The sequence below is a fragment of the Lactuca sativa genome, chromosome 8, assembly GCF_002870075.4.
Source record: "Lactuca sativa cultivar Salinas chromosome 8, Lsat_Salinas_v11, whole genome shotgun sequence".
Lineage (NCBI taxonomy): Eukaryota > Viridiplantae > Streptophyta > Magnoliopsida > Asterales > Asteraceae > Lactuca > Lactuca sativa.
In genome coordinates, this window is record NC_056630.2 from 207,020,526 (window position 1) to 207,038,311 (window position 17,786).

The 17,786-nt window shown below is 37.2% G+C and overlaps 1 long non-coding RNA gene across 1 annotated transcript; it reads left to right on the forward strand.

Annotated features, from left to right (window-relative positions):
- Positions 1–3,248: 3,248 nt before the first annotated feature.
- LOC111915277 (uncharacterized) lies at positions 3,249–5,096 on the forward strand. Its single transcript, XR_002858110.3, has 4 exons — positions 3,249–3,690; positions 3,788–3,970; positions 4,064–4,215; positions 4,860–5,096. It is a non-coding gene; the product is annotated as an uncharacterized LOC111915277 (long non-coding RNA).
- The last annotated feature ends 12,690 nt before the right edge of the window (positions 5,097–17,786 follow it).

Genomic DNA, 17,786 nt, shown 5'->3' on the forward strand with positions numbered 1-17,786 from the left:
TTGCTTAAGCATGTAGGTTTTGAGTGAAAAAAAGTGAGACGTTAAAAAAAAGAAAGAGAATTACAAGAAAAGCTGTAAGAATTTTGGAGCAGTTAAAGTAAAGATCAAAAGATCAAACTTCTGAAGAAATTCAAAAATTCGAAGATACCAAAAATCAAAAACGTGGTGAATTCAAAGAAATCAAGATCAAATTATCAAAGAAGTGAATAATTCCAAAAGAGCTCCATTATGGTATCAAAATTTGTAATTTTTCTAGATTATGTATGCTTGGGTAGCTTAACCAAAAATATCTTGAGTTTAACAAAGTTTTCTGGGGATGGATTCGGAGGGATGCATAAAATGAGCATTGTTCAAAAGAAGTGGGCGAGTGTTTATGAGGATTGTTAGTATTTAGAATTAGGGGGGTCCTTAGGAAAAATTTTAGATACGAATGCATGCCTTGCGGTTTTGGCATAATGGATGTGTTCGATTGGGATTGTCTTATGTGGTATTAGTATGTTAAAATTCAGTTTTACTTGGGGCAAGCAAAAGTCAAGTGTGGGGTATTTTGATATAGGCATATTTAGTCATATAATTCATGCATTATATTAATACTTTATGTTGATTTTATCTCATCTAATGAACAAAAGGTGCTTAATTAGTTTAGAATTTCATTTTTCAGCAACAATGACATGCTCAGATGGAAAAGGAAGCGGATTTAGCAATTGGAAACTTGGATCTTGGATTTTGAAGAAAGAAGGATGTTGTTGGACAGCTTGACCCAGAAGTTTCGTGATTCTTGACGCTGACTTGCCGTCCATGGATTTTAAGTGATGGACTCATCGAGTCGGTCACTGGACTTGCCAAGTCGCCCCTGTTTTCATTATATATATATATATATATATATATATATATATATATATATATATATATATATATATATATATATATATATATAAACGCTTCTCATTCGAACCCTAACTAATGGGGGAAGCCTTGGACGATTTTTGGAGGCCAAAAGGGTTCTTGGAGCTCTAGTTTTTGAGAATCCAACCTAAGAAGCAATTTAGAAGAGATCAAAGGCATATAATTATTCTTCTTTTCTTAATCTTTGTTTTGAACCATGTTTGAATCATTAGAATTTGAATTTATGTTGTTATTTGCTGTAGATATGAGCTAAAACTCATATCTTATGTTTAGGATAGATGACTTTATGAATAAGGCTTGATTTTATGGTTGGATTAATTTAATTTGGTGAGTTTTGTTTTGTTAAGCATGTTAAAGAACCTTATGTGTTAACAACAACTATTTTCTGTTAATTACAAGTATATTAAGCTGTTTGAACATCTCTTCATTGCTTATCTCATATGATTTATGTGAAACATTGTTATATGCCTAGGAATAGCGAACGTGAAACTAGGGTTAACTAGAAAATAGGTAAGTTAATGTGTGAGCTAGTGTGACGAACCATCAACAAGAAGTTAATTGAAATAGTAATTTGATTAGCTAACTACAAGTCTTACTTAACCCGAATCAATAAAATGGGAAATTTATTAGTTTAATCATTTGATCACTGCTTAAATTAATTTGTTTTCTAAGGATTAGTATTAGCGAACGTGAACCTAATCACACTAATCGGTAGCCAATGCCAATTAATCCATTGCAATTGCCATAAAATCAACCATAGGAATAAGTGAATCGAATCTAAATGGAAGTATCTTTAAATTGATTGAATCTAGTTGTCTTTTGTTTCTCCTTAGTTGTTAATTTTCCTTTGTTAAAGAGTTTAAGTAGTTGCTTAAGTTTCTAGTCTTATAAAATTAGAGAAAAACCCTTCTTTTTACTTGATTTATTTAGATAATATTAGTAATAATCTTAATTGTTTACCGTTCCCTGTGTTCGATACCATACTTACTGAACTAAGCTGCTAATCGATAGGTACACTGCCTTTCGTGTGTTTGTTTCTGTGTCTAAGTTAGTAGGATTAAAATTAGTTCATTTTACACACATCAGAGGATTTGTTAACCAATTTAAGCTAATTTTAATATAAATTTATAAAAGAAAACGCAATTTAAACACTAGAATAAAGTTTAGAAGGTAAAAGCAATTTCGATTTTGCAGTGACTCTTAATCATACAAATAACCTTCAACACGATACTTGAGCTATGTACTGTTTAAACTGGTACTGAAAATCATTAATAAGCTCTAACAATTTTCTTTTACTAAAATGTTTAACCAAAACAAGCTTTTTGAATTAAACTTTAGTTTTTACTGAATTAACCAAATAAGCACTTAATTAATTTAGAAAAGTAACATTAAGCACAGTGTAAAATTCACAGTAAAGTCCAATACTTCTTACAAGATCAGAAGCGTAAAGACTTGTTTGATCAATTTATATTAGAGTTAACCATAACACTGAATTAATCTAGTATTTGTTGTTTTCCCTGATTAATAATGATAATAACGGATCTAAACGAATCATATAACTGGAATGATTTATTAACAAATAAAGTGGCCAACAAAAACTGAATCAAAATCAAACGTTCATTTAAGCATAAAATTGATCAAACTAAATAGTAAACACAATCAATAATCATGCCTAATGATTACTTGCACAAAAAGTCAAGTCGTTTGTGAAATTGAAGTCTAAGGTTTTTAGCCTGACATGGCTAAAAACGAATTACGAGAAGTAAAAGCGAAATCTATTTGATAAATCTTACTAAACAAAAATAAGACTCGAATAGTGATCTTAAGATCTGTGTTTGGCACTAAAAAACCTCTAAAAATCGTCTCTGAGTCGTCTGGTATCACGAATTAGGTTACATGGGTGTTTTTTTAAGCCTTTTATACGTCCAGTCAAAAAACGGGCAAAACTGCATTGCATATATGATATATGCGATCACAATTTTTATGAAAACACATCCCGATGTGATATAACACAATACGACACCATTTTGGAACTTTTCAGGACTTCGACAAAAAATTGCGATTGCATATATGGGAAATGCGATCGTATTTCTCAACTTTTTCTCCCAGATTGAATTTTGGCATGTAGAAACCTCGAATCAAATGTGCGAGCAAAATATACGATCACATATATGGGAAATGTGATCACATTTCTTCATTCCTACCTCGTTTCGGTCACAATTCTTCCTTTCAAGCTATTCTTGATCATTCTCCAGCATCCACTACAAATAAAATGACGTTTAGTGGCACAATTTTTGGGTGGCATATTAATTTTGTGCCACTATTGTTATGTTTTATAGGCACATCTTAAAGAAAGAAAAAAAAACACGCTCAGCCCTCGCTCACATGAAAATCAGAAGCGCCCTAATCAATTGCTCTCTATCTTTCTTCTCAATTCTACATATCATTATCCCTAAACTCATTCAATTTTCTCCTTCCTAAACGATACTGTAACAGTCCTAAACGAAATTAACCCTTTTCCCTTCTTAAAAGAAATTCATATCGCTCTTTCTCTCTTTTCATTGATACGGACATAGTGGAGGGAAGGGGAAGCACGATTATGCTATAGAGTCGGCTGTAAGGGAGGCAGTTGTAAACGGAGTGACGATCTTGATGGCCACAACAGTCAATCGATGACTGTGCATATAGATTCTTTCCATCTCAAAATTCTTCTCAGTATCCAACCCTAACTTCATACATTGCCGGAAAATCAGGAGCTATGAGCATATCGACGACCCATTTAGGGTAAAATTCTTGCTAAGTTTCTTTTTCCTAGCGAATAGAAGGTAAGATTTTTGTTAATTTCTCTATATAATTTTAGATATTTGTGATTCTGATGTAGAAGATCCAAATGTGTCGACGCTGACACACACGTGCTTCTCGACGGTGACGCAACCCCACCCTCGAACGAATACAGGTTTCTCGGCGACGGGGATGCAACCCTAGATCGGAACAGCACGTGCTTAATAATAGATGTGAACTTACAAATTGCTTATCTCACTTGGGAAAAAGGAATCACCATATGGTAATATTTTCTATTCATTGATTAATTCATTCCATTTTCGAAATTAAAAGTTTTGTAGCACTCTAAAAACACTTTCTTTTTCGTTTTGTTCAGGAAAGCTATATAGAGAAAGGAAGGAACGAATGAGGAGGAAATAGATACAGAGAGGATGGACAAGAGAGATAGAAATATGACTGAGATCTCACTTCCAAGATCGATGCGGTTCTTATTGTTGTTGTCCTTAATTTTTGAACAAATATTTACAGGTTTGTTTATCATATCCCTACATCACTTTGATTTCCTTAAATCACTTAGATTTATGTAGAAAAACGTCATGTGATTATCTTTAAAGATTGATTTAATTTTATGTATCTGGGTTTTGTTCTAAGTCGTGATATGATACGTGTTCTAGGGTCTATGTTGATTCTTATATTTGTTTGTGTAGATGTTTGGAACAGTTGAGTTGTTTCTGAATCTATCATAACCTATATTTCTCTTGTATACTTTCATGATGTATTAGGTATTGTATTATGAATAAATGGAAGAGGAAAGAGTTGTGTTAAAACAAAAGAGGAGCCAATGAAATCTTGTTTTCATAGCCTATTTCATTTTATGATCCATTATATATTTGTTTCAAGACTTTTAAGAACATGGTAATATAAAATATGGAGAAGACTATGATCTAATCTGTGAGTTATGCATCAGTTAAAAGTCTAACTAAGGACCAACATGTTTCTTTTATGTTAGATTTTTACATGTTTTGGCTAACATAATGATTTTAATAAGCATAATTCTCATTTTCTTATTTTTTTTCTTTTAGCTTCTTTGATTCCAATAAGCATGCACAACCTACAAATATCAATTATAATTATAATTATTATTAATTTTTTATATATATTTTTTGGTTCAGGATGGAGCACAATCACATGGAGTTGCTACAAAATCTCACAATGTTTGATTTTTGGAATGTTGTTGATCTTGAAGTTAGGAACATTATGTTCTGAGTACTAGCACTATTTAAACTTATTATTTGTTCAAGACATTTGTGTTTTAGTTATTGAGAATATTATTTGTGTTTTAGTTATTGAGAATATTATTATAGGAAAAGTTTGAATTGAAGTAAAGATGTTGTGTTTTACATTTATTATCTTAATTGTCATATTGTTGTTTTATATTTCATTTAAAATTAAAAAAATGGATTTAATTTATTAATATAAATTTTTATGTTAAAAAATGTCACTAAAAGCATGAAAAAAATTAATTATTTTTGTAGTTAAATAGTGGCATAAAAATAGTGACACTAAAACCTACAAGTTTTTTAGGGTATAATAAAAAAGTGCCACTAAAACCAAATTAGTCTGCAGCGGCAAAATCAAAAAGTGTCACTAAAGGTCTTTAGTGACAGTTCTTTTAGCGGCACTTTTTTTGTGCCGCTGATTGTCAGGGGGTCTTTAGTGGCACTTTTTGGGTTTTTAGTGGCACTTTTTCTGTGTCACTAAATGTCATTTAATTTGTAGTGATCCTTCCTTAGTTCCTTCTTCGATCAAGCTCCAATGCTTCCAAAAACGCATCCCCAGATGTCGTATGTGTCATTGTGCTCCAATTTGCCCTGAAAATCATAACAAAAGTGAGTAGTATAGGTATTCTACAAATAAAATGAGAAGCACATAGTTTATAACAACATTAGGGAGATAGTTAGCTTTTTATAGAAAAATACCAAGAAAAACATGCTAAAAGATGCATAAAAATACATCTAACAAACCTCCCCAAGCTTAAACCTTAGTAGTCCTCGAGTAAGGAAAGAATAGGCATCGGGAACACATTTAAGGGTAAGGGTAGTAAGGGAATAACCTAGACGAACTAAAAATTAAAAGGAAAACCTAACTAGCAAGATTAACAGAAAAAAATGAACAAAGAATAAAATATATATGCATGCAAAAACAAAACACAACGATACGGAAAAGAAAAAAAAAACATAAAAAAAAAAAAAAAAAACTTGTCTTTTTTTTTTTTTTACGATCAAACTCTACACTGAGGGAACTCCAATGGAATCACTACCTAGACAACCATCCTGATACCTTTCATGTATCACAAACTCCCAAAGTGAGGAAGGCCCAAAACGGTGTAACCCAATAGTCGAGTCATAGTTTTATTTAAACTGTATACCTTAATTAGCCTTGCGAGCGAAAATAACACAGTTCATAATGTCATGTCCTCAAGACTGGATAGTCAAAAACCAGAATCGACGCATCCTTAAGAGCCCGACATGACCAAATTAGTTTTCGCCGAAGCAGCAATGGGCCAACCCCCGTAGGAGCCCAAAGCTCTAAGCCTTCGCTTTTTCGAGAACCACAAATATCATATCACACAGTTTTTCATTTACCAAATTTGTCTTTAAGATGGCTTCTGATTTGATTGAACTTGAATTTGTATCTTGTCTTCAGTTTGAGTTCTTCAATCATTCTTTTGAATTTCTTGAGATTTCTTCGATTAAGTGCTTGAACTTTGACTTGGGTACCGGATATAACAGTTGTACCCTTCATTTCTTCTTGATTGTGTCAATCCGATATTAGGGCTCGCTGTTACTGCAAGAGTAACGTGTGTCAACAAATAGGGTCATGTTATGTGGGTTTAAACATTCAAAAGCAAATCTTTCCAAAGCAGTTATTACCGCCCACGCAGTGTTTCAATACACAATTTTTTTATTTTCTAAGGTCGGGGTCTCAGATTACGGTGTTTGAGTCCCTTAGTAATGATAGCTGATTCTGCACTTCCAATAACGACTCGGTCGTTTTGATCTTTCATTTTTCATCTTCACAGAGCTATCGGATGTAAAGAGTATCCTCATCTCATATTTTTTTTATTATATGTAACGCCCGTGTTTCTAGGCTAGGCACTAATAATGATGTAATAGTCTAGGTTAACCTTTGTAATTTGTTTTGAAATGATAAAGATGTATTATTTCATTATTATGTGTTTATTGCTTAATTATTATGATTTAATAAGTTAAGAATAAAAATAAGCGTAAAAAATAAACGTTAGATAAACCCGATATCTATGAAGAAAGTTGTAGTGGTTGAAAGAAGGGATTCCGGATATATAAAGAATACCGAAATCCGAGTTATAATGAAGAAGTTATGACATGTCGAAGTTTCACGACAGAACCGACACAACGCTGTGTGACGTAAAAACTGAATTTATGATAAAGTGGTTTTTAGCCTTAGCGACCTAAATGAAAGTCGTATTATTCGTTAAACCGAGAGCGTGCATAAAAATAATGTCCAAATCTAACTTCATATGATGAAGTTATGAATTTTCTAAGATTTGACATAGCAGTATGCAGTCCAAAACTCGAATTTTAGATCGAGTGATTTTTAGCCGAAACAACCTAAACAAGAATCAAAGATCTTGTTGATAGTAGTTCAACGGTAAAAAGACAGAAAAAAACGGACGTCGGATGAAGAAGTTATGAATTTTTAACGGACTTTTCCAGTCCCGGCCTGTTAAAAATATAACTTTTAAAATAAATTCAAAATTAGCCGACGGAGTCTAAAAGAAAGTTGTAAAGCATGGTCTCACCTACGCGCGGATAAAAAGAACGTCAAAAACTGATCTCGTATGCAACAGCTACAAATTTTTGAAGTTTAAAAATTCGGAGTATGCCCCGCGTACTCGTGTTTACGGTTCGAGATTCGCCATGTAGCACTACTCTTTCGCATGATGGACACGTGTCGTAGCCTTGACGTGTCCGGACTGATCCTTTCGTACGCGCAGCGTACTGGTTGAAGGAGTCCGCCCAACGTACTCTAAAGTTACGCCTATCGTAACTCGAGTTTTCAGCCCCTATAAATAGTGATCGATGGCATCTGAGTTTAGGTTACAACTTTCATCCTATCACCCCTATACTTTCTTCAATATTGCAACAATTACCCCCAAGCCTATTATATCATCCTAGCATCGTAAGCAAGCCCCGAAGAGCCCGAAGATCCCGAGAAAAATAGTTTTTGAGCCGAAACTCTGCCCACTTGAAGCCCGGTTTTTGAGAAAACATCCCGGTTATATCAGAAACAATCATTTTAGGGAATGAGGTGTTGCCTGATTATCGTTAAATCAAGTGTGTAGTCACTTTCATCTTACACATAGATATGAAGTATTTTCTATAAAATACGTGGTATGTGTATATTTATTGTTTGTCTATTTGAGATGGGTGTTGAATGAATGTTTTATACAGGTTTTAAAATAATTTAAACTGTATATGTATTTTTATCTACAAATGTGTTGGGTATAACATGGGTAGATGAAATAGTTGATGTGTGTTAAAATGATGAGAGGCCTCGATATTGTTGTTGTTTCAGTCATCTAACGGAGTATAGATGACGACCACAAACTTTTCTAGACAATCTAGTAGAACGCTAGCAGATTCGCAACCCGCAGGTGTTTGTGAACTTAATGTTCAATGGTATACTCCATCCCCCACATGGTTTCCTTATTTGACATAAATTGCTGAGGAATCCCCTAAAGCAATGATGTCACCCCGATGATAATCCTTAGACTAGGTCCCTTGTGATAGGTGTTTAGGGACGTAAAGCGAGGATAACGGGAATGGGTAATCAGGTTTATAGTTGGTTGATAAATTTAATAAATTTAGTTTGGATTGATAAATTTATTGTTGGGTGATGAAATTAATAAATTTATTTATTTGTGGGTTAAAAACCCTATATGCTTACCAGGCTCCCAAGCATGACCCACTCAGCTTTCTGTATTACAGGTAGTGGACCCAGAGCATAGGTGGATGATGATGAGGGATTTTTGGATTATAGGCCAACAGTTGTAAATAACTGGTGTAAGGCTTATAATGTACTTGTCACAACTAGGAATTCTATGCTTTGTAACAACAACGATGATAACATTTGCGAACCAAAAATGTTAAAGCATGTATGATGCTTATTCAATAACAACCAAAGTTTCATCAAATAATCTATACAAACACTGCTAATAGTCAAGTAAAGATTGGAAACATTATAAATACCGGTTAAAGTCCATTTGGACTAGGATTTCCTTATTGTGCCTTCATGGAAGGGGAGCACCAGGGCATTCATTTTCATCAGGTCATAGTGGCCCACGGAATGATCGAGCACGAACCTGAGGGAGATTAGGGGGGAGCACACGGCGTTGGGCCCGACGAGTACACGGAAACAGACTACGAGATTGATGGAATCGATGACGACATGGAGGAAGAACGAGACACAGACGAGACCCCCGTCGCACCACCTACCGGCGAGACGCAGCAGAACCACCCTGCCCCACCAGGGAATCCCGCGAGAGAGAATCGTTCTCCGGAAGCTGAGATAGCCGCTCTGTGGCAACAACTATTTGCCATGGAAGCACGAGCTGTGCAGGCTGAATAGGAAAGAGAAGAAGTCACTGGAGAAATGACTGAGATGGCCCAGTTGTTGGCACAACACTTTGGTATATAACCTCGCTGCCGCCGTCGGGCGCTCCTTAGAATGTTAGGACCAACTTTACCCTACTAGTATTATTATCTATGCTATGTACCATGGACTCTATGTTTAAGTGATTACACTACTCATAGAGTCGTTACACTGCCGAACTTGTATCCTTTATGTATGCTCTTTCGAGCAAATTTTCATGTATCAAAGTACGGATATTATTAGTGGAAAATATATGTGTTCTATTGTGATGTTGTTATCTGTTATGTGTTATGTTTCCATGATTGTATGTTAATATGTGAAACTACTGAGTACATGCTATACACCTAGTTTATAGGACCACGAACTCACAAAATTTTAGGCACTCAACATCTTTCCGCTCCATGACAGAAACATGCCACAACGACCTGCTCATGGAAACCCTGGGCCAACCCCACCATAAATCAACTCAGCTGTATTTCAAACAGTTGTATCTGCTGCGGTCACCGCAACCATGGCGCAAATCCACCAAGGGAACAATGGTGGAGGCAATGGACAAGGGGCTGGAAGTTCGAAAAACGGAATAAATCAAGGACCTACCAAGACATGCTCTTACAAAGATTTCACCAACGCCGAGCCACGAACCTTTAATGGCACAGGTGGAATGATAAACCTAAAGAGATGGATCAAAAAGGTGGAATCGATATTTGAGATATGCGAATGCCCCGATGAGATGAAAGTGAAGTTTGTTGCATGCACGTTCGTTGACCAAGCTCTCACCTGGTGGAGTGGACACGTAGAAGCCATGACTCTCCTCGTAGTCAACGCCATGCCATGGGCGGAGTTGAAAGAAATGTTGATGGCCGAGTACTGCCTGCGAGGCGAAATTCAGAAAACGAAGCAAGAGTTATGGAATATCACCGTCTGAAACTCCGACATCGATGCATACATATCAAGGTTTAGCGAATTGTCAATGTTGTGCCCTGGCATGATTACTTCAGAGGGAAAGAAAATCGAACGATTCATCTGGGGATTAACCTCCCCAATTCAAGGAAATCTGATAGCTGCAAATCCTGAAACCTTCGACAGTGCCAAGAGGTTGGCCAAGAAACTATACGACCACAACAACAAGAAGGGCGAGAAGCCAGGGGAAACTAAAGGCAAGAAGGAGAGTGACAACAAGAAAGGAAAGAATAACAAGAGAAAAGGGCCACAAGGCTCAGAGTCATCAAAGAAGCAAAAAACAGTGACAGTTAATGCTGCAACCACCCAAGTTCACTCCACACCACATACTCCAGTCTCAGCTACTCCAAGTGCCCCTAGGCAGTATTCTGGGAATCTCCCAAAGTGCAACAAGTGCAATCTCCATCATAATGGCGAATGCAGGGAGATGCATTGTACCAGTTGCAACCAAAAGGGCCACACGGCAAAATATTGCAGGACCTATCCTCTCCAAAACCAGCAGCAAGGAAACAATAACAACAACAAAAACCGCAACAACAACAACAACACCAACAACAACGACAACAATTCGGGGCCAAGCCACACCTGTTATGGATGTGGAAAGACTGGGCATTTCCGTTGAAACTGCGCCAACATCAACAACCCCGGGAGTAGAGGAACAGGGAGAGTGCTAACCATGAGTCAAGGAGAAGTGGTTTAGGATCCCGTTGTTGTCACTTGTACGTCTCTCCTAAACCACACATATGCATGCATCCTATTTGATACCGGGGAAAAACGAAGCTTTGTGAGTAATAAATTTAAGCACTTGCTAAAACAACAACCCCAGAAGCTTAATGAAACCTTTACGGTGGAAATGGCTAATGGGAAAACATAATCAACTAGGGTAATCTACGTAGGATGTACCCTGACCTTAAATCATCACGTATTCCAAATAATCTTAATGCTTGTAAACATTAGGAGTTTCGATATGATTATCGGCATGGACTGGTTAAGCCCTCACCATGCTGAAATTATGTGTCACGAGAAGGCCGTTCGCCTTCACCTCCCAAATCGCGAAACCCTAATTATATACGGAGAGAAATCCAGTGCGAACCTTCGTCTTATCTCGTGCATTAAGGCACAGAAGTATCTACGAAAGAAGGATTTGACGTTTCTGGCTCACATAGTGGATAAGTCCAAAGAGGAGGTCAATATTCGGGACATCCCCATGGCTTGAGATTTCCTAGATGTCTTTCCCGAAGATCTTCCAGGGATACCCTCACTTATTCTCTTCTTCTCAAATATGCTTCAAAAAGAATTTTGGGACGAAATTCCCTCTAACGGGGAGATGATGTCACAACTAGGAATTTTATGCTTTGTAACAACAACAATGATAACATTTGTGAACCAAAAATGTGAAAGCATGTATGATGCTTATTCAATAACAACCAAAGTTTCATCAAATACTCTATACAAACACTGCTAATAGTCAAGTAAAGATTGGAAACATTATAAATCCTGGTTTAAGTCCATTTGGACTAGGATTTCCTTATTGGGCCTAATGGACCAATATGCTTCCAATTTTGACTATTTTGGGCTTAGAACTCTCAAATGGGATCTAATTGGACCCACTTTCATTTATTTTAACACTTTGGGCCATAATGGGCTTAAAATGAAATATAATACCCTTATTGGGCCATAACAAATCTAATTAGCCCTAATGGGCCATAAAACTCATTCTTTTATGCAAAGTGGGCCATAAAACCTCTTAAGGGCCCAATGGGCCGCAAACCCTTAATTTGGGCTTCACATTATGGGACTTAAGCACTAACGGCCCAAACCCTTTCCTCTCTTCTCTTTCTCTCGGCCCAAGTGGAAGAAAAAAAAAATAGAAATTAATGAAATAAGGAGGGTTAGCCACCTCCTTATTATATTTTGGACTTCCATGCAATATCACATATCTCCATGCATCCATCCCTTAACCTCTCTCTCTCTCTCTCTCTCTCTCTCTCTCTCTCTTCTCCTTCTTCTACTATCGACCGAGAGTATCAACACACACACACACATACTTATTTCACTTCTAAATCCTCTCAAGAACACCTTCACTTCTCCTTCAAAATTTTCGAGAGTTAGGGTTTTTCAAGGAGGTTATTCCAAAAGAATCACCATCATTGGTAAGTTATTTTTTAGATCCATAAGCTAGTATCTTTATTTCATCAAAACTTCTTCCTAACTCACAAAATTTTCATGATCTACTCCTTAGAAGCTTCTTAAGTTCGAAATCAACCCAAGAAAGCTTGCTAGGGCCGAACAATAGCATCAAACACTTCCCTTTCTTCTTCAAATCGAAAACAACAAGCAAAGGTGATTTCATACCCCTCTATTTTCGGGTTTCACAAGTTTTATGGGGGAGAATACAAGTAAAATGTGTAGATCTATGTGTGTGTGTGTGTATGTTATGTGTGATTTCATGTGTTTATGTGATAAATATGTAACAAAAAGGAAAGAATTCTCAAGATCTATGGATCAAGGATGAAAATAAACATGATCTAAGATATATTACACTAAACAAGTCAAGAAAAATTACCTTCTAAGGTTATAATAAACATATTGCAACATAAAACTCATTTTTGGGCTATAATTGTCAAATAAACAAAAGTGGGGTTAAAAGTTGTCATTCATGGTTTTAATAAGGACCATACGAGTCAAAACAGTTAAAATAAATGTTTTTATGAATATTATGCTCTCCAAAGGACTAGAAATGAAATGTTTAGCCTAATGGGCCGATTTTTGGGCTTTTCGGCCCATAGGCCCAAAAATTGCAAAAAATGTGTTTTAAGGGAGTGAAATGGTAAATTTCTCAAAACAGGAGGTAAAGGGGTAAATAAATCTATTTCATGGGTTAAAATGACCCTTTTTGCCAAAAAGGATTAAAAATGCAAAGTTTTTGGATTTTGGGTCAAAATTGTAAAATTTGCGAAAAGTTTGGACTTAAAGTAAAAGTCCTTTCCAAAAGGGGGTTGAAACTACCAAAGAGTAAATTTTGGGCTAAAAACATTATTTAAATAAGTCTATGGGTCAAAGATGTCAAGAAAATAGTTTAAGGGCCTAAAATGTCATATTTTTAAAAGGGACTAGGATTGTCATTTTTATTAAAGAAGGGATGAATAGGTTGAACCGATATTTTTGAGTCAATTATTTTATTACTAAGATATTTGGGTCAAAATAACAAGTTATAACCTATGAAAATAGAATGAAGAATATACATATATTTTCAAATATCGTCATAAACAATCGACAAGCTTCGTGCCTTTGCGATTTAACAATTGTTCAATCAAACTCCCAACAATTATTCTATACATAAAACAAGTAAATATTCAAATTGTTGGGCTTGAAAGATTCTAATCATGCTTAGTGGGCCTTCGTGACCCATTAACATGACTTTTGAGCCTAACAATAATAATAAATGTTTATTGGGCCTCCTGTGACCCAATTACATGCTTAAGGGACCCTCAATGGCTTTCACATGCTATTGGGCCTCAGTGGCCCATTAGCATTGCTAGTAAGGTCCAAATAGATCATATGCGAAATAGGCCAACGTGCCCTTCGTATACTCGACAGCCTTAGATAACATACGCGATTAGTAGGACCTTGTGGTCCTCTTCTCCTCGTCTGTTAGGCTTACCTTCTATTCAAGTAAACAAAAATAAGGTCGTTAATCAAGAGTAATCAAATTCATTTGGATTAAGTGAGTAATAATTGGCAACAATATTGAGTGTCGGTCGTAGTCTGTATTTATAATCAAAGTCTCCTGGAGGGAGAGCGAGAGTTTGTGTATAGATCTATAAGGGGGTGACTCCCCCACACCTCAGCTGTTCGCTATAGTTAGACTCGGCCAGTCTAGAGTGACAAAATTATAAGATCAATTCTGACGTTCGCTAGAATGCCAAGACAGACAAACTAGTCATTATCATGCATGATTATAACGACTCACATAATAAATCCAATACTATCCGAGTAATCAAGGAAAATCATAATCATTCGTTGTGACAGTATAACAATTTGAAACAATTATATTATATTATCGGAAAACATCGGGTTTTTCGAGGAAATCAACACCATTCAATTGTACTTTTCAATAACTATAAGGCAAAACTTCTTATTTACATGCGCTTTGAAATCATTCACGGATAAACCTATGGATCTTCACACTTTTGTATAAACATTTTTCATTACAGAAAATATCGGATTTTCTGGGTTTTTTTTTACAAACTGCACAAAAAATTTTCATATCAACCCTGCTTATGAACTCACCAACATTCCATATGTTGACGTTTTTAAAATAACTTGTATTCTCAGGTAACCGGTAGGCTGAAGAGTAATACCAAGTATGTTAGGGTGTTTTGCTTTGTAAACTTTCAAACAATTTATGCTATGCATATGTAATATTTGAACAATGTACTTGATGTGAACAATGTCAGTTGTAATATATTAATGCATGGTGAAGTTTATGTTATGTTTCATGTATATTCATAGTGATGATATTCAATATGAATCACGCGAGCCCTCGAACGTTTCCGCCGTTTGGTTTGGGGGTGTGACAGGTTGGTATCAGAGCTCTGTTTATAGTGAACTGCCATATCCAACCACACATTGATATGCAACTATAAACCAAAGAGATACTAAAAGAACTATGAACAAAACAAATAAGATATGCCAATAAAACACTTTTACCTGTGCGATAATAGAAGAAGAACATAATACCAAATTAAATAATATGATCCTGGCATCTCGGTTAAGCCGGGACTGTTCATAGTTGCATTAAGGGGGCGAATGTAGCCTGATCAACTACATTTCATCCGGAATACAACTATCACATGCCCAGGGGAAATCGCGATGGTCAGTGAACTTAAAAACATACCCCTTTGTGACCAAGAAGAGCGCATCAACTTAACCATTTAAAAATATATGAATAAAAAACCTTAGGGGTAATAATAGGTTATTCATATACCTCCTCTCAGTCATCATGCAAGGGGAGCACCAGGGCATTTAGTTTCATCAGGTCTTAGTGGCCCATGGAATGATCGAGCACAAACCTGAAGTAGATCAGGGGGAGCACACGGCGTTGGGCCCGACGAGTACACGGACACAGAATACGAGATTGATGGAACCGATGACGACATGGAGGAAGAACGAGACACAGACGAGACCCCCGTCGCACCACCTACCGGCGAGACACAGCAGAACCACCCTGCCCCACCAGGGAATCCCGCGAGAGAGAATCGTTCTCCGGAAACTGAGATAGCCGCTCTGCGGCAACAACTATTTGCCATGGAAGCACGAGCTGTGTAGGATGAATAGGAAAGAGATGAAGTCACTGGAGAAATGACTGAGATGGCCCAGTTGTTGGCACAACACTTCAGTATATAACCTCGTTGCCGCCGTCGGGCGCTCCTTAGAATGTTATGACTAGCTTTACCCTACTAGTATTATGATCTATGCTATGTACCATCGACTCTATGTTTAAGTGATTACACTACTCATAGAGTCGTTACACTTCCGAACTTGTATCCTTTATGTATGCTCTTTCGAGCAAATTTTCATGTATCAAAGTACGGATATTATTAGTGGAAAATATATGTGTTCTATTGTGATGTTGTTATCTGTTATGTGTTATGTTTCCATGATTGTATGTTAATATGTGAAACTACTTGAGTACATGCTATACACCTAGTTTATAGGACCACGAACTCACAAAATTTTAGGCACTCAACATCTTTCCCCTCCATGATAGAAAGATGCCACAACGACCTGCTCGTGGAAACCCTGGGCCAACCCTACCAGAAATCAACTCAGCTGCATTTCAAGCAGCTGTATCTACTGCGGTCACCGCAGCCATGGCGCAAATCCACCAAGGAAACAATGGTGGAGGCAATGGACAAGGGGCTGGAAGTTCGAAAAACGGAATAAATCAAGGACCTACCAAGACATGCTCTTACAAAGATTTCACCAACGCCGAGCCACGAACCTTTAATGGCACAGGTGGAATGATAAACCTAAAGAGATGGATCGAAAAGGTGGAATCGATATTTGAGATATGCGAATGCCCCAAGGAGATGAAAGTGAAGTTTTCTGCATGCACGTTCGTTGAGCAAGCTCTCACCTGGTGGAATGGACATGTAGACGCCATGACCCTCGTCGTAGCCAACGCCATGTTGAAAGAAATGTTGATGGCCGAGTACTGCCCGCGAAGCGAAATTCAGAAAACGGAGCAAGAGTTATGGAATCTCACCGTCCGAAACTCCGACATCGATGCATACATATCAAGGTTTAGCGAACTGTCAATATTGTGCCCTGGCATGATTACTTCAGAGGGAAAGAAAATTGAACGATTCATCTGGGGATTAACCTCCCAAATTCAAGGAAATCTGATAGCTGCAAATCCTGAAACCTTCGACACTACCAAGAGGTTGGCCAAGAAACTGTACGACCACAACAACAAGAAGGGCGAGAAGCCAGGGGATACTGAAGGCAAGAAGGAGAGTGACAACAAGAAAGGAAAGAATAACAAGAGAAAAGGGCCACAAGGCTCAGAGTCATCAAAGAAGCAACAAACAGTGACAGTCAATGCTGCAACCACCCAAGTTCCCTCCACACCACATGCTCCAGTCTCAGCTACTCCAAGTGCCCCTAGGCAGTATTCTGGGAATCTCCCAAAGTGCAACAAGTGCAATCTCCATCATAATGGCGAATGCAGGGAGATGCATTGTACCAGTTGCAACCGAAAGGGCCACACGGCAAAATATTGCAGGACCTATCCTCCCAAAAACTAGCAGCAAGGAAACAACAACAACAACAACAAAAACAACCGCAAAAACAACAACAACACCAACAACAACGGCGACAATTCAGGGCCAAGCCACACCTGTTATGGATGTGGAAAGACTGGGCATTTCCGTCGAAACTGCCCCAACATCAACAACCCCGGGAGTGGAGGAACGGGGAGAGTGCTAACCATGGGTCAAGGAGAAGTGGTTCAGGATCTCGCTGTTTTCACTTGTACATTTCTCCTAAACCACACATATGCATGCATCCTATTTGATACCGGGGAAAAACGAAGCTTTGTGAGTAATAAATTTAAGCACTTGCTAAAACAACAACCCCAGAAGCTTAATGAAACCTTTACGGTGGAAATGGCTAATGGGAAAACATAATCAACTCGGGAAATCTACGTAGGATGTACCCTGACCTTAAATCATTATGTATTCCAAATAAACTTAATGCTTGTAAACATTAGGAGTTTCGATGTGATTATCGGCATGGACTGGTTAAGCCCTCACCATGCTGAAATTATGTGTCACGAGAAGGTCGTTCACCTTCACCTCCCAAATCGCGAAATCCTAATTATATATGGACAGAAATCCAGTGCAAAACTTCATCTTATCTCATGTATTAAGGCACAGAAG